The 23,436-nt window shown below is 42.8% G+C and overlaps 1 long non-coding RNA gene across 1 annotated transcript in view; it reads right to left on the bottom strand.

Moving 5' to 3' along the window:
• Positions 1-666: 666 nt before the first annotated feature.
• The window catches only part of LOC125615935, a 75,442-nt gene continuing 52,672 nt past the window's right edge, over positions 667-23,436 (bottom strand). The window contains exons 3-4 of the long non-coding RNA XR_007346543.1: positions 1,590-1,711; positions 667-960 (exon numbers count right to left, since the gene is read on the bottom strand). This is a non-coding gene — a long non-coding RNA (uncharacterized LOC125615935). The remainder of the gene's footprint in view (positions 961-1,589; positions 1,712-23,436) is intronic.

The following is a 23,436-nucleotide window of genomic DNA, read 5'->3' as shown; positions in this document are numbered from 1 at the left end:
TTTATTTTGAGCTGAAGGCAGTTGAGAAACAGCAGATTCAGGAAGAATTCCCTGCTCTTCTCCATTTTGGCCAAGAGCAGGGCTCAATTTCCCTTTGTGAAGGTATTCTCCCTCCTTCTCCAGTACCAGGAAGACTTTTACTGTAGAAGTGGCATTGCCTATTTGCATAAAAAACACTGCTAAATAACTCCTGTCTTCTATTTGTTTTCCTGATATTTGATTTGCTTATCTGTCCATAATTTATTACTCCTAGAAGCCAAAACACATTTCCTTTGTCTTGTTACTTCTCCATATTTTATCACTTTTTATTAAAATGATATATAAATTTCCAGGTGTAAATGTTTTGAGGAGTTTTCATATCTTTACCATGAGGATCCATGTACTTATGAAATAAATCTTTTTTCTCTCTCTCTGTTAATGTGTCTTTTGTCAGTTAATTTGCAGTTTCCATGCACTGAACCTAGGAGAGTGGTGAAAAGTTTTTTTCATCCCTTATAGATTCCAAAATGTCTTTATGGAAAATTTTTCAATACTCACACTGGATCAATTAAAACACCAAAAATGTTTGATGACTATTATTAATTGTTATATTATCATTTTATAAATTTTATAATTAACAATTCATAAACACCTGAACTGACTGATCATCTAGGAGGTCATAGAAAGTGTGCGATGAAAAAGTACAAATTAGAGGTTTAACAATAGCAGTCAAAAGCTACTAAACAATGATGACAGGAAAGAATATGACTTCACTAAGGCTTTGTCTTTAGTTTTATGTCTAGAGAGCAAGTGCTTTACTATTTAGAGGCTCCTTTTGTTCTTAGGAGGGTAGGGTTTTACCATAAATTAGGGGCTTATTCTCTTTCTTTCCCGAGTGGGTGTAAGCATCCTGGAAGGGTAGTGAGTGAGTGGCTGGCCAGAAAGCAGGGAGGAGCTGCGCTCCCCACCCGCATGCAGATCCTGTGAGGAAACATAATGGAATGTAGTTTTCTTCCCAAATGAGTTACAAATACAAGGTGGTAGTTCTTATAGGGAAACACCCCAAAATGTATCACATTGGCCTAAGGATTTTTTTGAGCTCAAGGCAAATGAGATAAAAAACAGATGCAAAATGAAGCCTCCCCAGAGTTTCCCTTATATCTGACCAAAAGCAGAAACTTCTAGGAAATGAGGGCTGCCATTAATGCCTTCTCCTGGTGGTACAGGATTTGTGCACAGAGACAGGAACCACTGTGTTCAACAGGAAGCAGGGTTTATTTTGTACCAGCACAGACTCAGTGGGTTCTCATCCAAAGATCTAGCAGCTGAGCTTCACCTTATGTAGCCCCTGCTAGTCCCCATCTCCTGTTTCTCCTCCCACCTGGCCCCTGTTGCATATTTGTCTCTCCTATATGGAAAAATACATTTCACATGGGTGTTCTATACTGTAAACTCATAAGAAAGTTATAACAGAGCTGCACAGGGGGGTTGGCAGGGTCACACATGTGCCCTGAATGCATGCTGAGTGTGCCATGTCACCTTTCTTTTGCTTGGGAAACACATGCACCATGCTATCTGACAGAGTCATACATGCATGCACAGATACTGACCTTGCTGCACTGTCTTGTCTTTGTCTTAAAGTCCCAGCTTCTGGACTGGCAGCTAACTGGCAGGTTTGGGGGATTCCATACTTTAGAAGTCTCTCCACGTGCCTCTGGATCCCAATCTGTGCCTTTCAAAGAATGAAATATTTTACTCCTATTGGAGGTTAAGTTTCGGGCCAGTCCAGGCAGATTGTCTTCAGCTCACACCCCAGACACCTTGAAAGAAGGCTCAGATCCCTGTTGTGGCCTTTTTATGAAATGGTAGAGGCACCACTTTTCTCTGTGGGGACAGTGAGAGTCAGGATTTTTGCTTCTGACTTTCCTGGGGTCAGGGCAGCTTGGCCGTGAGAACTGAAAGTTATCTGGGCCTGCAGTTTTCCTAATAGGTTCTGACCCATTAAAGCCACAGGGAAGACAGTGAAGTAGAGAAATTTGTGAATAATTCATGCCCACCTAAATTGCATTGTGGAGGCAATGAGAAGGGACAACAAGCTCAGCTACCTATGGCTCCCACTAATGTCTCTGCGAAAGGAGGGGCCCACAGGTTGGGTCACCACAGAATGTTCTGCACCAATATCAACCATGAAGCTCATGGCTGGCTCCCCAACAGTCATTCAGACCATAGACTCCTGGGGGGCTAATAAAATGGAACCCCATCTGTCCTAGCCTTTCTCATGGTTTCCCATAATGGTCAATCCAACAAAATCATCCTCAGGGGCTTCATATGGTTGCTGCCGTAGTTGGTACCATCCTTGAATTACTCAGCCTCTCCCCCTTCACCCACAGACTGGTTGATAATTCTCTGACGGTTGGGGGCACTTAAATTTTTAAGAATTAACCTTTATTTTATGTATTTATTATTATTATTTGATGTAGTGCTGAGAATTGAACCCAGAGCTTCATTCATTCTAGGCAAGTGCTTTACCACTGAGCTACAACCCAAGCCCTCCAGTGACCTTTTTGATGGCAGTGAGCACACTGATTCCACCTTAATTCACCTGTGGAGGAGGTTTGTCCTTCTTGCTGGCTTCTTCTTTGGCCTCAGCTCTGACCCAACAGGACACCTCTCCAGGAGTGTCACACTGAGCCTCTTGCTTTCAGTTGATGAATACTTTCATCATGACTTCCAATAGTTGGCTTGCATTCATTCCAGCAAAGCCCTTTAGATTCTGCAGTTTGTGCCAATGTCTCCTTGACCCTGACTGGCGAAGGCTAAGTTAACCATTCACTGATTCTCAGCTGCTTCTGGGTCTAAATGGGTCTAAAAACAGAATACTTTGCATAATTTCTCACAGAATTGACTTGGGCTCTCTTCAGGTCCCTGGAGCACCTCTGAGGTCTTGCTCATGTTCATAGCCTTCCCCTGTCCTTCTTTCATGCCTCCCAACAGCATTGGAAATCCCTGGTCATCAGTCCCACTGGGGATCCATCTCTGGGAATTGACTCTAGGCATAAGCCTGGGCATTCATAGTTCCTGCTGGGGCATGTTCCTCCAACCACTGTAACATGGCTTGGGTAATTCAGAGGCAATTTTTAGTGTTAAACAGTCAGGAGTATCTGGCGGCAATCAGTCCAAGTGGTCTTGTGGGTCTGAATGATGGATTGCATTTAATCAATCATAGCCTGAGGCTTATCAGTGAAGGAGGGGGTGTGGTTTCTCCAATTCAGAAGATCGGAGATGGCAAAAGGCTGATATATAAGGTGCATTGTCTGCCTCACACCTAACCATCTTCATCACAGTAGATGGGCCCCTGGGTTTCTCTCAGTGGCATCTGTAGGGTACCTCGACATTTATTGGGAGGAAGGCTGCCAGTGGGGTCCTTCTGTGCTTCCCAGACAGAGTACACAGGGTTAAACCTGGTGGCTCCAGGGTGGCTGTGATCAGGGGTGCTTTGGGTGGCTCCATGGAGGAGTGGCCTCAGCTTCTGGTGGAGTTTCAACTGCAGAAGGTGTAAGGAGTGCAGGTGGTGGTAGGGGAGACAGGGTACATAGGTGGGAGAGTCCCCTCTGGATCCCCAGATAGAATGGGCTTCTTGGATTCCAGTCAGCATTTTGAGGGAGCCATCACCTGCGCCATCATAATTTTATACTTCCCTTCCAGAGAAGCCTTTAGTCAATGTGGCTAAGAGAGGACCCTGTCTTCCAGCAATTAAAGTAAGAAAACTGGTCAGGGTTCCTGGGGTCCCCTATAATACCCCTAAAAATCTTGCTAACTAGCTCTTTTCTAGAAACCCCTTGGCAGGCCAACCTACTCGGAACAAGGACCTATCTATTTCACAGATGGTCCAGGGTTTTTTAGAGGTCAACTGAACTCCATAGTCTCGAAAATATATTTTTAAAAATTTTTACCATACATTCTAGGGGGTAAGCTTTCTCTGTTGGCCATCCAGTTCCTCCCCTAAAAGATGACAATCACATACACAAGGAAGAGAAAGAAGGAAAGGAGTGTATAATAGTTTCATTGGTCTTAGGATGCTCCTCTCATGGGATGGTTCAGGTACCTCTTAATATTGGCAGGTTGGTATAAACCCCCTCCTACCAGACCAGGCTGGAGATCTTATAGAAAGCCTGGCTCTGCCATAAGCTGTATCAAGATCACCACAGACCAGCAGATCAGGACTCCTGTTAGGATGGCCTTAGGCCCGAGCCTAGGCAACTCCATTTTAAAAACTCCAGTTTGAAACCTGCAGTTTCACCAGGCCCACCCACAGAGCCCTCCAGTATGGCCTCAAACAAGTTACTTCCCCCTCATCCTGATAAACAGAGTGAAGCCCCTGGCAGGCTGCCCTCACCTGATAAGAGGAAAAGGCGAGAAGATCAGGGTGGAGACCACCAGACCAGATGTTTCTGACCCCAGGGTAAATGATGTCACTGAGAAATCTGGTGGTAGCTGATAAAGATTGAAAGGGGGTCAAAAAAACCCCGGAATTTAGTATAAATGATAGAGAAAATGAACAGAAATTCAGTCAGCTGAAACAAGTATGCACTCGAGCTGGACAGCCTGATGAGGACCTGAATCCTATCACTTGTCATCATTCCCTGAGCCTCTGCGTGATCCTCACCACTCTCAACTCTACCACCTTGTCTGGACCTTGATGAGTGCTGCAACTTCACCCTACGACTCTCTCCTCAACCGGTCGTCCACTCCACACCAGGAAGAGCCTGCCTTGGTTCTGGACCTGGTCACCACCGTCTGAGTGAGTGTGCATCTACTGGACATAAAGCCTAAGGCTTGAGACTTTTGAACTTAGCATGCAGAGGGAATGTCTGTCACTAGCCTGTCATAATTAAGTGTGTTTGCAGTGCTTAGAATTAATCTAGAATTGTTTGCTGTGAATTGATTATGTCTATTGCAGTGCCCAGCATTAAGGATTGTTGTTTTCTTGGTTAAGAACCTATTACCGCTACATAGGAAAGAGGGGTGGGAGAGAAAGGGAGGGAGAAAGGGAATTGCATGGATGGTGGAAGGAGACCCTCTTTGTTATACAAAATACATGTATGAAGATGTGAGAAAAAGAAAAAAAAAGAATAGCATTACCCTAGATTAGGTAGAGAGAAGTGATGGGAGGGGAGGGGAGGGGTTGGGGAGATAGGAAGGATAATAGAATGAAACAGACATTATTATTACTATGTGTATATATGTGAATGCATGACCAGTGTGATTCTGCAACCTGTACACTCAGAAAAAAGAGATATTATATCCCATTTGATTCAAATGTATGATATGTCAAGGTCATTGTACTGTCATGTGTAACTAAATAAAACAAATAATAAAAAAAAGAACCTATAGAATGAAATTGTATTGAGTAAGTTGAGTGAATAAAGCACTGAAAGGGGCAGAAAAGTGCATGGACATTCTTTATTTCTCCCCTCGACTGTATATGTTGCAATTTTGCCCCCTTATGACAACTCCACACTCCCTCTGGGCTTAGCCTGCCTTATTCAGCCACCATTGACTTATGCTCAGTCTGCAACCCACTGCCCAGTACCTTAGAGTTGTGGTTTAGTCTCAAGACTACTAGGCAACTCGGGGTGTTGATAAGGCTCCTCTTCTTCCACTTAGGACAGGTCTACCTCTTGAACCCAGGTTCCTACTGTCCAATGGGCAGAACTCCCTGAGCTGGTTCCTTCCACCCCACTAAGTACCCTTGGCTCTTGGGGTCCTTGTGCCAGCACATGGGGAAGGTTAGTCCCTTTCGGATCAGTTGGTTTACTGGCACCAGGTGAGGTCACCTCCCCCAGTGTTCCAGGGCCTGCACCCTGGAAACCAAAAGAGGTAAAATCACTACCTCCAAATCTTGGACAAGAGCCCCCAAGAAATTTTGGATTTGTGCACAGAAAGACAGGGCATGGGTTGTTCAACGGGAAGCAGTGTTTATTTTGTGCCAGCACAGACTCAAGGGATTTTCATCCAAAGGCCAAACCCTAATTGTAGCGGGACTTTGCCTTATAAAGCTCCTGCTAACCCCCCTCTTCCCCTACCCCCAATATATATTACTCCTTTGACTCCCCTATATCAAAAAATACACTTCACGTGGGTATTCTATACTATAAATCATAAGGAAGTTAAGACAGAGGTGCACAGGCACATGAAGTGTGCCACGTCACCTTTCCTTTGTCTGGGAAATGCATGCATACATGGTTACTGAAGACGCCATGTTTTATAACAGAGTCACGCAAGCCACACAGATACTGGCCAAGCTGTGCTATCTTGTCTTCGCTTGAGGAGAGCTCTCTTACCACACTGAGGAAGTTCAACAATCATTGAAAAGATGGAAACCAGCACCAAGAAGGAATCACATAAGCAACCCTGGCTCCATTAGTATCCCTTCCCAAGTGTACAGCCCCTGGAACCTACAATTCATTTCCTTTGTCTCATCAGTTTTCTCCAGACTTATTTTCTTTTCCACAATGCTATGGAAGTCCAGGTTCTAACCACTCCTTGAAGTTACTCTCTCATCCTGTGGGATGTGCAGTGCACGTGTTAATAAATGGTCAACCTCTTGTTGATCTGTCTTTTTTCAATCTAATTTTCAGGTCCCTGAGCACTGAACCTAATAGGAGAGAGGAAAAGTTTTTCCTTCCCTACATTCTCAAATTTCAGTACCTGTCAGAATCACCTGGAAGTCTTGTCAAAACATGATTGCTGGCCCAACCCCAGTATTTATGATTCAGGGGTAGGGATGAGCTGAGGTCAGGGAATTAGCATTTCTAATATGTCTGATCCAGGGGCACACCTTGAGAACCACAAGTATAAAAGAATGGATGCTACAGGGTGAAGTGACCTCACTAATGTCAATGTGGAAAGATGAAACTACTACAGATTTAAAGATCTTAAGTAGTTTTCATTTGCAATTCCACGATCAGGCAACAATTCATTCCACAAGAATGAAAGCTCTAATAAGCTGAGCAGACAAGGTTGGATTGATAGGAAAGAGCTGAGAAACGAAGGAAAAAAATGGATTTTTTGTTTACAAGTTACTTTCCTTGTAAGGGTTAAAGGAAATTTCCTTATCATGCTGGCTAAAATTGGCTCAATGGGGAATTTGGCTATTTTCTCTCTCTCTCCTGATTTCATAGATCAGCAAAGTTTGAGCTTGGTGATATCACAGGAGTGACTCTATTTTGGTTTAGTTGATGGGCCTAGTTTAGAAACTCAATCCAAACCAATGGCCTTCTACAAATTTTTATTTAACAATAATTAATTACAATAGCCAAGTCTGGTGATACCTGCTTGGATCCCTCTGCTTTTCCTCTTATAGAATCTTATGGTGTTTCTTAGCCAGACTGTGGCAGTTTCTGTTTCCAGAGTTTTGGGCCAGAGGCCTGACTTTGGGGGTACCCAACAGACCAAACTCAGGCACTCACCATGGTGCCAAAGTGCTAGGCTAGTGGAGACAGACTTTAGGGAGCCCCAACAAGTCAGATCTGGCCACTCAACCCAGATACCAAATGGAAAAACAATGATGAAAGACAGAAAAAGAATTTAGTCAATATAGCTATATGAGGAACACAAAGGTCTTCAGAAAAGGGTCTTGGGAGCATTGACACGAGCTTCCTGTCTAAATAGTGCAAACAATTAAACAGGGGATGGAGTGGCAAGAAGTACTAACAGTCAAACAGTCTTGGGCAAAATGTGGTCTGGCTGATCATTATCTCAGGGTTGGCCAAGCAGTGATAGGAAGGTTGCTATGGCCTGGGGGCTAGTTTCAATGCATTGTAAGATATTTATTAGCCAGATGGGATTGTTCCTGGAGGACAGAATGACTCAGGGAAAGGACAGGTCAGAGAAGCCTGATTGTCAGGAGGGAGCTGTTCCGTTTACACAAATCAAACATGTTTGTGTCCTTCCACTATGTCAGCATTTATTAAATAACAATGAATTCACAAGCTACACAACTTTCAGATCACTGTGTAGTTGTAAGCCAGGCAATTTTAAGTTCTTTTGTTCCATTCCAGTCTTAATTTCTAATATCTATAACCCTCAAATCACACATCATACTTGACACAAAGATACATGTAGGTTACAGGACGCTGGGCCAAGAGCAAAGACAGAGAGTCACTGTAGACAGACAAGGATATTAACCAGCAAGTACCACGGGGTTGTCTGGGTGACTGTCCAGACTGAGGGCAGTTTCAGAGTGCCAGCTTGAAGGGTCAGTTTGGGGTAGGCCGTATCAAGTCACCACAGGCAAGAAACTGCACTGAGCTGAAGTCCATAGACAGAGAACCAGGGGTTCATCACTGTGACAATTTTCCTGGGTAAGGCTTATGATGAGTGACCGGATGACAAGGTCAGTGTGCTGCTGTGTCCAGTCTCAGGGGACTACTCCTTTTAGTCTTAAGTGAGGAATTACATCTGGCAAAGCTGATAATTTCCTGTGTTTAGTGCTTCTGATATGATTTGGGATGCCTATGTGTCCAGATGTTCCTGGTTTAGTTTGTACATTGGTGTGGATAAGTTACCAGTTTGTGCCTCTGGTTGTGCTAGCAGATGAAGGTTGTTTCCTTGTACAGAGTGTACTCATTCTACCCTGGCACTTGCCCTCAAAATGGAGTAATTCATGACAAACTGTTGTTTTAAAGATGAAGTCACTCAGGTTAGGCACAGCCTGAAAACTGCTATTCTGTTCATTCTAGAACAACTCAGACAGGTCACAGCCTGCTTGCCACAACTGTGGTATTAGTTCCTTCATGTTCATGGTAATAACTGGAGATTTTCAGGCACTGCTCAGTGGTCTGGCCTAAGAGGTTATAAAAGCCAGCAGTTGATTATCAGCTTTACCCAAGGTTTAAAGAACCAAAGGAGACAGATGCAAAATGGAGGCAGATAATCCAAGGTTTTGCCTTGTTTTTATTCACTGGACATCTGTGGGCCCAGAGAGTCAGAGCATTCAGCAAAAGCAGCCCCTAAGTCCTTATTACAACCCCAATTAACCAAGAAGCAGTGCTGAGGTAAAAAAGAAATTTATTATCTGGAATGGCCACACTGGGAAGGGACCTGTGTCCTAAACCCTATCCTTGGGGTGCTGACAAGAGCTTTAGGATTCTGTAGGGCAAGGACAAAAGTGGTGGTGGGGTGGCAACATTTTAGCCCCTGATGTTCTGTGCCCCTCAGCAGGACACGGAGAGGAGAGCTGCAAATCATGTGGTCAGAGGCAAGGTCCACCGTTGGTACTTGTTTGAGTCCCTAACAGGATTCGAGAACAGGCAGTTTATATGGAGGTGATTCCAGAAATGAAGTGAGGAAGTAGAAAGAGTGAGTGAAGGAGGAAACCCCAACATTCGGGGCACGATCAAGGTCCCCCAGTTCTGCTGGGACCTTTGAGAAGCTGAATGCCTCCCAGAGTTGTCTGCAAGAAAAATAAGTGGCCAGGACACTATCCATCAGGTGGAGCTCAATGGTCAAGGTCAAGGATATAAACTCTTCTGCAACCAGCTTCCACAGCACTATGCAAGAAAGACCAGGGGAGCAGGGGTGATGATCTCATGGAACTGTCCAGCACAGCAAGAGTCAGAAGAGAATCATGAGGAGCCTGAGGCTGTAACTCAGGGAAAGAGCACTTGTGTAGCATGTGTGAAGCCCAGGTTCAAACCCCAGCATTGCTGAAAATAAGAAGGAAGAAAGGAAAGAAGGGGAAAAAAAGGAAGAGAAGTACACTCATGGGGCATAAAGTGGCCACAAGTGGTGTTTGCCACCTGGCTGCTAGCTCAGGTCAGGTATGCATGAAGGTTGGGAAGACCTAGATACTGGCAGGTATTACAGGCTTTTTTTAAAGCCTTTAAAAGGAGTTTTTTCTCTGAACTGGGATTGTAGCTTGTGCTAGAATCCTTTCTTAGCACACGTGAGGCACTGGGTTTGATACTCAGCCCTACATTAAAAATACAAAATAAAGATGCACACAAACTGTATCAATTTAAAAAATGGTATAAATATATACATCCATATCCATAGCAACACTACTCACAAAAGCCAAAAGGTGCAAGCAGCCTAACCATCCATCCATAGATAAACAGATAAACAAAATATGTGGAAAAATCAATGGAATCTTATTCAGCCTTTAAAAAGAAGGAATTTCTGACCCAATGCTACAACATGAATGAATCTTGAGGACATTTTACTTAGTGATATAAGATAGTCACAAAAAGGAAAATATTGTATCATTCTACTCACATGAGTTATCTAGTGCAGTCCAATTCATAGAAACAGAAAGAAGACGAATGATTGGAGTGAGAAGGAAAGGAGAGTTTTTTAATGGATTCGGTGCTTTGTTTTGTAAGAGAAAAAAGTTCTGGAGATTGGTTACACAGCAGTGTGAATGTACTTAGCAATCCTGGACTGTATGCTTACAAATAGCCAAGATGGGATTCCAGCTTGTTTCTCCTAATGTCTGTCCGTCCTGTCCTCTGGAGAGGACAGCCTTATCTTTCTGCCTCAAGTCTGCAGCTTTACAAGTATCCTTCACTCATGATTGGCCAAGAAGTACCTAGAGACGCCCTTTATTTGAATTATATTATTTGAAATCACCTACAACTCCTTTCTTTATAGTTCTTTACAAATTTAACAAAGTCCCAAAGACCAATAGCATCACCATCATGAAGCAACTTATTAGACATGGAAATCAGAATCCTTGGGTTATGGTTTAGATGTTAGGTGTCCCCCACAAAGCTCATGTGTGAGACAATGCAATGTTCAGAGGTGAAATGATTGAGTTATGAGAGCTTAACCCAATCAGTTAACCTCTTATAGGAATTAACTGAGTGGTAACTATAAGCATGTAGTATATGGCTGCAGGAGGTAGATTCTTGGGGGCATGCCTTGGGGTTTATATTTTGTCTTTGTAGAGCAGAGCTCTCTCTCCAATTCCTGGCTCTGTGTTCCCAGATGCTTCCCTATGCCACATGCCTCTGCCATGATGTTCTGCCTCATCCCAGGCCCCGAGAAATAGACTCTGCCATCTACGGACTAAGACCTCTGAAATTGTAAGCCCCAAATAAACTTTTCCTTCCCTAAAACTGTTCTTGTTGAGTCTGTTGGTCACAGCAGCAAAAAAGCTGACTAAAACAGGCCCATAGACTTAATCCTTGTTAAATCTGTATTTCACTGAGCTTTCCAGATGATTGAGATGCCACAAACATTAGGGAATCACTAGCCTTGGTGTCCTAGATATTTAGTATATAATTTTTAATTTTTTGGTTCTGTTTCAATGCTGGGAATAGAACCTGGTGACGACTTGGTGGCGACTTAGAACAAAGCAGCCGCGCAGGAAAGGAACATCAATCAGGTGCCTGCGGAAATGCCTGTCAATCAGCAAGATCTCCTCACTAATGCCTGTCAATCAGCAGGACCCCCTGGACAATCCTGAAGTTCAGCCAACTTCCCTGACCAACTCCAAAGGGACAAGGGACCCTAAAAACAACCTTCTCCAGTCCCAAGCCCTTCCCTTACTGGTAACGCTCCAGGCAGCGGGTAAGTCCATAAGCTTCTTTGTGGACACGGGGGCTACCTATTCTGTTTTGCCTGGCCACTCTAGGCCTCTGTTTCATTCTAGGTCTCAGTTATGGGGATTGATGGCAAACTCTCCTCCCCAAACTGAACTGCTAAGCTGGCCTGTGCCCTGGAGGGACACCCATTCACTCACTCTTTTCTGGTCATTCCATCTTGTCCAGTTCCTCTCCTAGGCAGAGATGTTCTCCAGTTACTAGGAGCCACCCTCCAACTACACCCCAAGAATATTACCATCCATCTCCTTCTGCCTCTGATCCTTACCCTCTCTAATAACCCGACCGTACCTACTGTGCCAGTGACCCCTGACCTAGTCAATCCTCAGATCTGGGACATCTCCATACCGGTCAAAGCCTCCCACCACAAGCCAATCCGAATCCAGCTGAAACCCCAAACTAAATTTCCTTTGAGTCCCTAAGACTCCCCCTGCAACACTCCCATATTTCTGGTACGCAAACCCTCTGGAGCCTATCACTTAGTCCAGGACCTGTGCCTAATTAACAAGGCTGTTATTCCCATCCACCCAATAGTTCCCACCCCTCACACTTTTCTTTCTCATATCCCCCTTTGACCACTCACTTTACTGTCCTGGATTTTAAAGCTGCCTTCTTTACAGTGCCCCTCCATCCTGACCCTTATTACCTCTTTGCCTTCACATGGGAAGACCCTACATGCTTTAGGTCTCAACAGCTGACATGGACAGGCCTACCCCAAGGCTTCAGGGACAGTCCCTATCTCTTCTGTCAGGCCTTGACACAGGATCTAACTGCTTGTGACTTGGGGATAGCACTCTCTTACACTTGGATAGACGCCTTCCCTACCTCCAGGGAAACTGCCTCCATCCTCATTGAGCAGATCATCCCAGGTTCGGACTTCCCACTTCCATCCAGTCAGACAATGGTCTGGCCTTCACTTCTCAGGTTGTTCAACTAGTCTACAAAGACCTCAACATAACTTGGAGGCTCCACATCCCCCACTGACCCCATACAGTCATACTTCCCTGCTGGGGCCCACCAAACTCAAGGTTTCTTGCCAACCCTCTCCTTTTACTAATCATTAATCTCTCTCAAGCTTCTACCCTAACCCACAGATGGTGCTTCCACATCCAAGCGACATGGCAACAGGATGGCACCACCCACTCTCAGTTTATGGATCAAGGCGATTGCCCTTTCACTGGCTGTAATCGGGCCATCACCCTTAATATTACTGGATTTAACCAGGCCGCCTCATCCCACTTACGTTCAGCAATGCTATGCTTCATATCAGACCAAACTGAGGAATCCTGTAAGTGCTGGTCTGACACCTATGGCCGGTGCCCTTATAATTCATGCAAAAAACGCTTTCTAGCTAAGCCTTGCTATGAGAATCGAGCATACACCAAATTGACTATTTGGGACCCATGGAACCCAAAATGGGCTTCTGGTGTTAATGGTAAATTTTATTCATGAAGTTTTGCCAAACACCCCTCAGCCTCTATCAGAATATGGAGAACTTATATATAAGTGTTCCCTCAAAATCACATAACCATCCAAGAGCAAGAAAAGGAACTCCAACACCAGCTGGATGCAGTTGCCCATCTTAAAGCTGACCCTTTCTCATGGATGGCCCTAATACGTCAGGGCCTTCAGCTTCTCAATTTGTCCAATTGGTCCTTTGTGCAGGTTTGGATCGTACTCCATTAACTGCAATTCCCATTGATTTTTCCGCTCAATACCTCAACTAGACCCCAAGGACCTCCCTCTCCAGCCTTTAAGGAAGTACCTCTTTTTCGTAACTCATCAGGGAATTTCTCTTGCTGCTACACTTCCTCAGGTTCAGCACCCTCTGACCAGATTGTTCGAATTTCTTGAATTTCTTCCTTAACCTTTGCTCCACCTGGGTTCTTTTTCTGGTGCAATGGTACCCTAACAAAAAATCTAAGCCTCAATATGCTGTTTGCTTTTTGTGTTCCTTCCACCTTGGTCCCCCATTTAACTCTGTACTGTGAGGCTGAATGAACATGGCTTGTTACTACCTCCCTTTCCAGGACAAGAAGGGCCGTCTTTCTACCAGTAGTAGTTGGACTCTCCCTGGCCTCCTCCCTCGCTGCCTCTGGACTCGGGACAAGAGGACTTGGTTATGCTACTCAGAAGCTTGAACAACTTCGGGAAGCCGTAGCGGCATCAGCCGCCTCTCTCACTTCCCTACAAAGGCAAATAACATCTCTTGCCCAAGTCTCATTGCAGAACCATCGAGCTCTAGATCTTTCGACAGCAGATAAATGAGAACCTGTCTATTCCTGAAAGAAGAATGCTGCTATGACACCCTCCGTCATTTGGGTGAGAGGCTTAAACAGCAACCATCAAATGACCCCTGGCCAGGCTGGCTAAACTCAACCCTCACTGCGTGGCTGACTCCCATTCTCACTCTGCCGGAGCCCGGCTGGCTGGGCAAAATAAGCGGAGGGTGACGAATAACTTGTGTACGTTGATGTAGCAGGAGTAGGAGCCGTTTATTGTAGGACAGGAGCAGTATTTATACATTCCACACAGCTTATCTAATTAGCATAAACTAGATACATCAGTCAACCAATCAGGAATCTCCACACTTAATGGCTCGCTTTTGTTACTTCTCAAACCACTCCCTCTGGCATTTTGCCAGGCACCATCCAGACTTGTTTACAACTCTAACATTCCCCTGGCAAAATGCCAGGTGTTATTTTGACTTGTTTACAGACTCTAACATCACTCCTATATAAGTAATAGGACTTCTATTAATGATTGCTCCCTGCCTCCTCAAGTTCGCTCAAAAGCGCGTGAGTGAAATTGCCGGAGTGACCTACAACCAGATGCTCCTACACCCCTACAGTCACCTCCCCACCAAACCTACACTCGAGTCACTCCCTCCCGCCGACGCCCCTAAACAAGCAGGAAGTAGCTAGATGAAATTCGCCGCCCTGTATCACCAAAAAGGCTGGGATGTTAAGTCGGTGGTGGCGACTTACAACAAAGCAGCCGCGCAGGAAAGGAACATCAATCAGGTGCCAGCGGAAATGCCTGTTAATCAGCGAGATCTCCTCACTAACGCCTGTGAATCAGCAGTCCCCTGGCCAGTCCTGGAGTTCAGTCAACTCCCCTGACCAACTCCAAAGGGACAAGGGATCCTAAAAACACCTTTTCCTGTCCCAAGCTCTTCCCTTCCTGCTGTAAGCCCCATAAAAGTCCAGTCTGGTCGGGCTTCCACACGATTTCTCCTCAGACTCTTCTCCTGTCCACTCTGTGGTTCTGATCGAGTTCCACCCAGGAGTGATATCTCAATAAAGCCTCCTTCGGTGGCCCCTTTTAAATCTGCCTCCTTTGGTCGTTGCCCACTTCGCCTGACCTGACAGAACCCAGTCCCTCCTGTATGCTAAGTATATGCCCTATTGCTGGGTTACATGCTCAGCCCCTTGTATGTCTTAAAGATTGCAACCAAATGATTTTTTACCCCCAATTAAAAGTGTTGTCATACTTATTTGGAATAGGATGAGTTTTTCTGCTCTTCTTTACAAACCACAAACAAGTTAAAAAAAATCTCCATAAACATTTACAGGGGCCTCAGCAGACAATAAACTACTTCACAGTGTCATCCAAGCCTAGAGGCATCTCAGGATAGTTTTTATTTTTTTCTTCATTTTTTTTTTGTGGTGCTGGGTATTGAATCCATTGCCTTGTGCATGTGAGGCAAGCATTATTACCAACTGAGCCATATCCCCGACCCCCTCAGGATAGTGTTTTAGAAAGCCTCTTCCTGCTGGATATTTATTTATATTGTCATTGCTTACTCTGTCCCTCTCTCCTGGTGCCCAGAACGAGAAAGAAAATAGTAAGAGATCATCAAAGTCTGATCAAACTCCCGTCTTCAAATAATTATGTGGACAAGGTCAAGAAAGACAGTCATTGCCCTCTGGTTTATTAATTCCCCTTTACAATCAGTCCCATTTAGAAAAAAAAGATGAGAATTTATATTCATAATAGCAACCACAAAAGGAGATAATCTGAATAGCCAACATTCTGGAAATAGCTATATGAATTACTTGTATACAAACACACAGTGTAGTATTATGAGATCATAAAAATAATGTTTATAAAGAATTTTAGAGAAGCCACAAATGCTTAGAATAGAGTTATACCAAGGCAGAATATGAAATTATGTATAGAGTAATCTCAACCACGTTTAAAAAAAGGATCAAAAATATTCAACAAAATCATCAAAATGTCAAGGCAGTAGCAATGCTTATTTCTATGTGAGGAAAGTTTATGAGAATTTTTCTTGGACTTCTTTAAGGTCTCCATATTTTCTGTGGATGAGGAATAGATTTAAGTTTTAAACACAGAAGAAATCTTACACTGAAATCATTTTTCTTTTTATGTACTGATTCAAGAATTTTTCTGGGTCCCAGGTCCAAAATAATTTTATGACTCAGTTACTAGCTGAATTTACACTGTGATACCAAAACTTATTTTTTCAGATTTTTTTTATTGGTGCATTATATTTATACATAATAGTGGAATTTTTTTGCATATTTGTACATTCATACAATATAATAATATAATTTGATCAACCTTGCCAAAAATATTGAGACCCAAGAGTCTCTGAAATCAAAGGATTTATTGACCCTTACAGGTGCTCACCAAAAAGAAAGAACAGGGTCTGAGACAAGTTCTTCCAACCACTATAAACAGGGCTAGTTAGCAGTTGAAAAACTATCCAATGGATCAAAGCTAAGATTTTTTTTTTCATTTTCTGGAGAAGGAACACATTACTTATTTATACTAATCTATATCAATTGTAAATAAGAAGGGGAAAGATTTGGGAAAGGAGAGCCATCCATAAGAAGTAATTGTGGGGTTGTTAGTGATACCAGGCTGGAAATCAGGAACGGGTCCTTGTTCCCCTGGCTTGAAGATTAAACACCTGAGGAATGCCGAGACAAGCATAGAAAGCAAGTTTTATTTAAGAAAGAGAACAGAGGTAGCAGACTTCTCTGGAGATAATTTGGGGCCCAGAGCTGGGTGCCCATGGAGAGGTGGTCTTGTCTCTTTTATAAATACCAGATTTCTCCTCCCTCCCTACCTTCTCTTTTTATCCCCACAGGAAGAATCAGTCCAGTGGATAATGGATTGTGTTGAGAAGTGCTATCTCCCCTCCCCAAAGTGTTAGCAACAGAGGTGTTAGCAACCCATTTCCTTTTCTTTGATAACCAGCCCTTATCTTTCCCACTAGATCATTTACTATCTATGCTGACTACCTGTCCTTTGTCCCTGTCTCATCAGCAGGATGTGGTGGTGCCCAGTGGGTGGTGATGAGATTTGTGTTAAACTTCTAACACAGTGGCAAGTGTCCAGGGATGGCCCTCGGATGTGGGTGCCTGGGCCTGCAGTGAGGCTATTTGGGAGACTGAGACAGGAAGACCTCTTGAGTCCAGAAGTTCTAGAAGAGCCTGGGAAAGACTGCATCTCAAAAAAAGGAATGTGAAATGGTCTTTGTTCTCACTCAGGTCTCTCCTCCTCTCCACCTCTCACCTCTGTAATTTAATTTAGAGCATCTCAGTATTTTTCTCATCAACTATTCACTGATGGTGAATAGTTGCCAAGCATCTTCAAACATTCATCCTTTCCTGGATGAATACCATCTAGAGGATTCTACCCCCAGGGCAGATTCAGGCACTACCTTACTCCTCAGACTGTGATCTTAAGCCAAGAGCAGACCATCCATCCAGAAGAAAGTGATAGGGGTGATGACAGATGCATCAGACTTTAGAGTGAGAGACTGAAGATACAAAATGTCCATGGTTAGACCATGCACAAAAACAACTGAACCGCACCTCCACAGCCACCAACCCCGGAAACCAAACCACAAACCACAAATGGCAGCACTCCAAAAAGCCAGAACTTGGTCCATAACTTCCAGCTTCCTGAATTTTTACCTCCATTGCCAAATCAGAACCAACCCAAGAAAGCCCCTGATGGTTACCCAGTTGGTTCCATAGGATACCTCATCCCTTATCTAGTATACCAGCAGCATCACACAAGCATCCTCGCTGACTGCTATACAGCTTTCCCACTCCCCTGCCTGCCTGTGAGCTTCTGCCAAACTCAAGTGATGGCAGCTGAGTTCCTTGCTATAGAGCTCTCTAAATATACAGCCTCTGCATGTTCTCATTTGGGTAGTCTTCAGCTCTTTCTGCTGGGGTATTGGTGGGAACAGTGCCTAGTGACAGCCCTCTGAGTGGGGCACCTGACCCTGTGGCAAAACAATGGAGTCCTCACTGAGACATCCCATGATTTGTCTTACCCTCTGACCCTCCAGAGCCACCTAACAGGCTATAATAAATTCCTTTCTGCTTCCTTCAGCTAGAGGGCACTCTGGGGCTCACAGTAGAGAATGCTAAGTGATTAAATTGTAATATACAAAACTATCTGCCTTTAGGGACAGTCATCTGACATCCCTCTTGTTGTAGGGATAGATGAGGCAAAGCACTGAAGATAGCAGGAAACAGTTTTATTTGGCTGCAGCCAGGTTTAGAGGGCACAGTTTTTGAATCAATCCTCTGAACCCCAAGTTCAGGTAGTTTCAGAGTTTTATACCCAGTATGTAAGGGGAGGGGCTCAGAAGTTCACAGTCTGCAGAAGTTCACATAAAAGCAGCTTTTTCGTTCACTGTTTTAGGCAAGTTAACCCTTCAAGGGCAACACCTGAGAAGGGGAGAGCTTCTTCTCCCTTTTCTCTCTTCCCCCTGCCAGCTGTTACCATGGAGCCCAATTGGTAACTTCTCTTATCTTAAAAATGTAGAGATCTCTGTGAAGCCCCAGCTGAAGACCAGAGGCCTTGCTGGTACATGTCTACAAACTACTATACTGGATACGTTTGTGAAAAACTAGTAAAGGGGTGTCCAGCATCTGGAGTGCTGGTATCTTCCCGGCCAGTGGCCAAGTAAAACAGGGCAACTCGAAAATAGGAAGTTTAACTACATTGAACTCTTTTGCAGAGACCCTTTTGCTGACAGTCCCCAAATCAGCCATGGTGAAGATTTCTGGAGAAGCCCAGTTAAGACTTTTCTGTGGAGAAAAGGGGTGCCATTACACTCTGAGATGTGGGTAATGGGGCAACATGATAGCAGAATAGGTGTATACAGGGGAGGCTGTTGGCCAGTGCTCTGATCAGGCACTGTGCTGGGAGTCTGACCTGAACAACAGCTGCCTGAGGCCTGTCTGATTGCTTCAGGGCTTCCTTTAAGGCAGACTGGAAGTGTCAGGTAGTTTATGATCCCTGGGAGCAGCCTTCAATCAAGGGCAGACATGCATAGGTGAAAAAATCCTCCCAGCTTGCTCTTCTCACTGCTTCTCACATGGGACAATTCCAAGGTGCCCGGTCTACCTTTTCATCCAGAATTTTCCAGAAGGACTAGTCTGCTGTGTGCCTTTTATTGGTGTCCTTACATGAGCCACATTTCCACTCCCCAACTTTATCCAGGAAGGAACTACTCACAATTAGATTCTTCTCTCAGGATCTGCTTCTGGAGTTCAAAATCTTTACAGGTTTACCTGATTACTTTAGTCATGTCAGTTCTCATCTTTCTTAGTAATTCTCCCTCATTTTAAGTGCTGGTGATATTTAATAAATATTTTTAACAAATGAGTCATGCTATACACTAAGATTATGCCCAATTCTCCAGCAAATGAGTAATGATTTTGCAGCTGACATTATTTCTCAACTCCTGGATTTAACCTTTTCTTTCTCCCACCACCAGGTTAAGAAATAGCATGAGGGCTGGGGTTGTGGCTCAGAGGGAGAGCGCTCGCCTAGCATGCATGAGGCACTGGGTTTGATCCTCAGCACCACATAAAGTAAAATAAAGACATTGTGTCCACCTATAACTAAAAAATAAATATTTTTTTAAAAAAGACATAGCATGAAAGTCACTACTGAGACAATCAGGCATTATGAATTCATACCTTCTGGAGCCAGGTAGGTAATATTTTTGTACAAAGTGGCACACATCAGGCAACAGGGAGGATGGAGCCTGGGGTAGTGTTCGAACACAAATTCTACAAAACCACCTTTCTGAAGAACTGAGATTGTCCTGGTGGTTCATTAGATTTCAACATCCATTTTTAGCTCCTTTGTACATGATTCCCTTCTCTTCTATTGGTTGGGTCTTCCCAAGGACCACGTTTAAAACTTTTTTCTTTCATGGCCTTGGACACAGAGCACTCAACAGGAATTGTTAATGCCTCTGGAACTGCCATTTTAAGTATACTCTTCTCTCCTCAAGCAAGCAGATTTACTCCAAGAGTCAAAAACATTGTGTGAATGTGTCCATTATTATCCCCTAATTCATTGCCTCCTTATAAAAGACCCAGCTAGCCCTGTGTGCACACCAGTGTGGTTGAGGAATAGACATAGTGTGACCAACTATTTTGCTCTTCCAGAAATGAGGCACTCTGGGAGGGGTGGGGCTTTCAGTGCTATAACCAGGAAAGGTTCTGAACAAACCAGGAGGCCTATTCACCTCGGCATCCACAAGCATGCTGCATGCCTTAGCCCTCAAAGGTGACCACAATCAACTACACCATAGCAGAAAAAGAGAGGCCAACTCCCTAACTAGACCCAGCTGATCAGATTCTTTCCAGAGTTAGGGAGAAACAGGGAATTAATCAAAATATAATGGACCCTTTAATAAAATGTCAGATTTATCCAGGGCAATTGGTCCTGTGATACATAAAAATGTACTGCAATCACGAAGGGACAGAAAGAGCTCATTTTTAAAGAGAGAGAGAAAGGAAAAGAAGGCTGGAGCTCAGTGGCAGAATGAAAAAAAAAAAAGCAGATCTCATAACCAACATTACACTCAATGGTAAAAAAAAGTGGATTGTTTTTCCCCCCTAAGATCAAGAATAAGACAAAGTTTCTGCTTGCCACTTCTATTAAGTATTGTGATGGAGATTCTAGCCTAGACACTTAGACAAGGAAAATACATGAGTCATCCAGATTGGAAACAAAAAATAAAACTCTCTCTCTTCACAGATGATGAGACATTATATACAAAATAAAGGACTCCACAAAAGAAACATTAGAACTAATACACAAAGTCAGCAAAGTAGCAGGATACAACAGCAATATTTTAAAAAATCAATTATATTCCCAAACATAAACAATGGAAATAAAGTTCCATTTGTAATACTATTTTTTAAAATTAAATAGGATTACAGTTAACAAAAGTACAAGATTCATACACTGAAAACTACAAAATATTGTTGCAAGAAATCAAAGAAGAATGAGGTGTGGTGGTGCATACCTGTAAATTCCAGGTATTCAGGAAGCTGAAGAGGGAGGATCACAAGTTCCAGGCTAGGCTAGGCAACTTAGCAAAACCTCGTGTCAAAATAAAAAGGTTCAGCAATGTAACTAAGGGATAGAGTATCCCAGGGTCAATCCCCAGTACTGGAGGAGGGGGGAGGGCAATCAAAGAATAACTAACTAAATAAAAAGACATCATGTATTTATGTTTTGGAAGACTTATATTGTGACTATGGTAATATTCTCCAAAATTAATCCAGAACTCCAACACAGTCCTCATCAAAATCCCATTTGGCTTCCCTACAAAAGATTGACAAAATGATTCAGAATAGCCTAATCAATCTTAGAAAAAAACAAAGTTGGAAGAATCATGTTTTCCAACTTCAAAATTTATGCTGAATTTGGTGACACACACCTGTAATCCCAGCAACTCAGGTGGTTGAGACAACAGGATCATAATTTTAAGGCCAGCCTGGGCAACTAGGAAGACCCTATCTCAAAATAAAATATTAAAAATTGAGGATATACCTCAGTGGCAGAGTGCCCCTGGGTTCAATCTTCAGTAGTAGGAGGAAAAAATTAGTATAAAGCCAAAGAAATCAAGACAGGGTGGTGCTGGCATAAAAATAGATACGATGAAAAATAAAACAAAATTAAGAGTCAAAACATCTTTTCCCCCTCATCCTCACCAACATTTATTGTTTCCTGTATTCTTGATGATTGCCATTCTGACAGGGAGTGAGATGAAATCTTAAAGTAGTTTTGATTTGCATTTCTCTTAATGCTAGAGATGTTGAACACTTTTTCATGTATTTGTTGATTGTATTTCTTCTTCTGTGAAGTGTCTTTTCAATTCCTTAACCCATTTACTGATTGGGTTATTTGTTTTCTTAGTGTTAAGTTTTTGAGCAAATTGGTGCAACTACTATGAAAAGCAGTATGAAGATTCCTCAGAAAACTGGGAATGGAACCACCATTTGACCCAGCTATCCCACTTCTCAGTTTATACCCAAAGGACTTAAAATCAGTATACTCAGTAGTGCAGCCATGTCAATGTTTATAGCAGTTCAATTCACAATAGCTAAACTATGGAACCAACCTAGGTGTCCTTCAATAGATGAATGGATAAAAAATATGGTATATATACTCAATGGAATATTATTCAGCTCTAAAGAAGAGTGAAATTATTCATTTGCCAGTTAATAAATATAGTTGGAGAATATCATGCTAAGTGAAATAAGCCAATCCCCAAAAACCAAAGGCCAAATGTTTTCTCTAATATGGAGGATGCTACTTCACAATAAGGTGGGGGGGCACTAGAGAAAAATACCATTACCTTAGATTAGGTAAAGGGAAGTCATGAGAGGGGAGGGGAGGAGATGTGGGGATAGGAAAGATAGCAGAATGAAACAGACATTATTACTTTATGTATATATGTGACTATGTTACCAATATGATTCTGCAACACGTACACTCAGAAAAATGAGAAATTATATCCCATCTATGTATAATATATCAAAGTGCATAAATGCATTCTACTGTCATGTATAACTAATTAAAACAAATTTAAAAATTAATAAAAAATCTATCTTCACATTTCTGATCATGGATTTTGTTCAAGAGTGACAAGACCATTTGATGAAGAAAGAATAGCTTTTTCAACAAATGGCTTTAGAACAATTGGTTATTTACATGTAGAAGAATGAAGCTGGACCTCTGTTTCATAGCATATATAAAAATTAACTCAGAATGGATCATATGAGCTGGGGTTGTAGTTCAGTGAAAGAGTGCTTGCCTAGCATGTGCAAGGCCCTGGGTTCAATCTTTAGCAACACACACACACACACACACACACACAAATGGACCACAGACCTATATATAAGAATTAAAACTTAGATACTTAGACACTCACATGAAAACAAAGAATAAATCTTCACAATATGGATTAGATCATTATTTATTATGAATAACACTAAAAGCTCAAGTAATAAATGAAAAAATAAGGACTTTACCAAAATTTAAAATGTTTGTGCTTCAACGAAAATCATCATGAAAATGAAAAGATAGATAAAACTATGGAATAAAAGAAAATATTTGCAAATCACAATATCTGATAAAGGACTTGTCTATAGAATATATAAAGAAATTTTACAATTCAACAATAAAAAGTCAAATACCTAATTTAAAAATGGACAAAAAGCCAAGCTCAGTGGTGCATGCCTGTAATCCCAGCAACTCAGGAGGCTGAAGCGGGAAGATTGCAAGTTTGAGAACAACCTCAGCAACTTAGTTGAGGCACTGAGGACTTTGTGAGACCCTTTTTAGGTTTTATTATTTCAAAATAAAAACTAAAAAGGCTGGGGATGTACCTCTGTGGTTAAGTGCCCCTGGGTTCAATCTCGGTTACCAAAAAGGAAAAAAAAAAAAGAATGGAAAAAGAACCTGAATAGATATTTCTCCAGAGGAGGCACATATACAAATGTCCTCTAAGCACATAAAAAGAAGCTCAAAATCACTAGTCATTAGG

This window comes from Marmota marmota, unplaced genomic scaffold (assembly GCF_001458135.2).
Source record: "Marmota marmota marmota unplaced genomic scaffold, marMar, whole genome shotgun sequence".
Lineage (NCBI taxonomy): Eukaryota > Metazoa > Chordata > Mammalia > Rodentia > Sciuridae > Marmota > Marmota marmota.
Note: the sequence above shows the minus strand (reverse complement) of the source record. Positions and strands in the feature narration are given on the sequence as shown.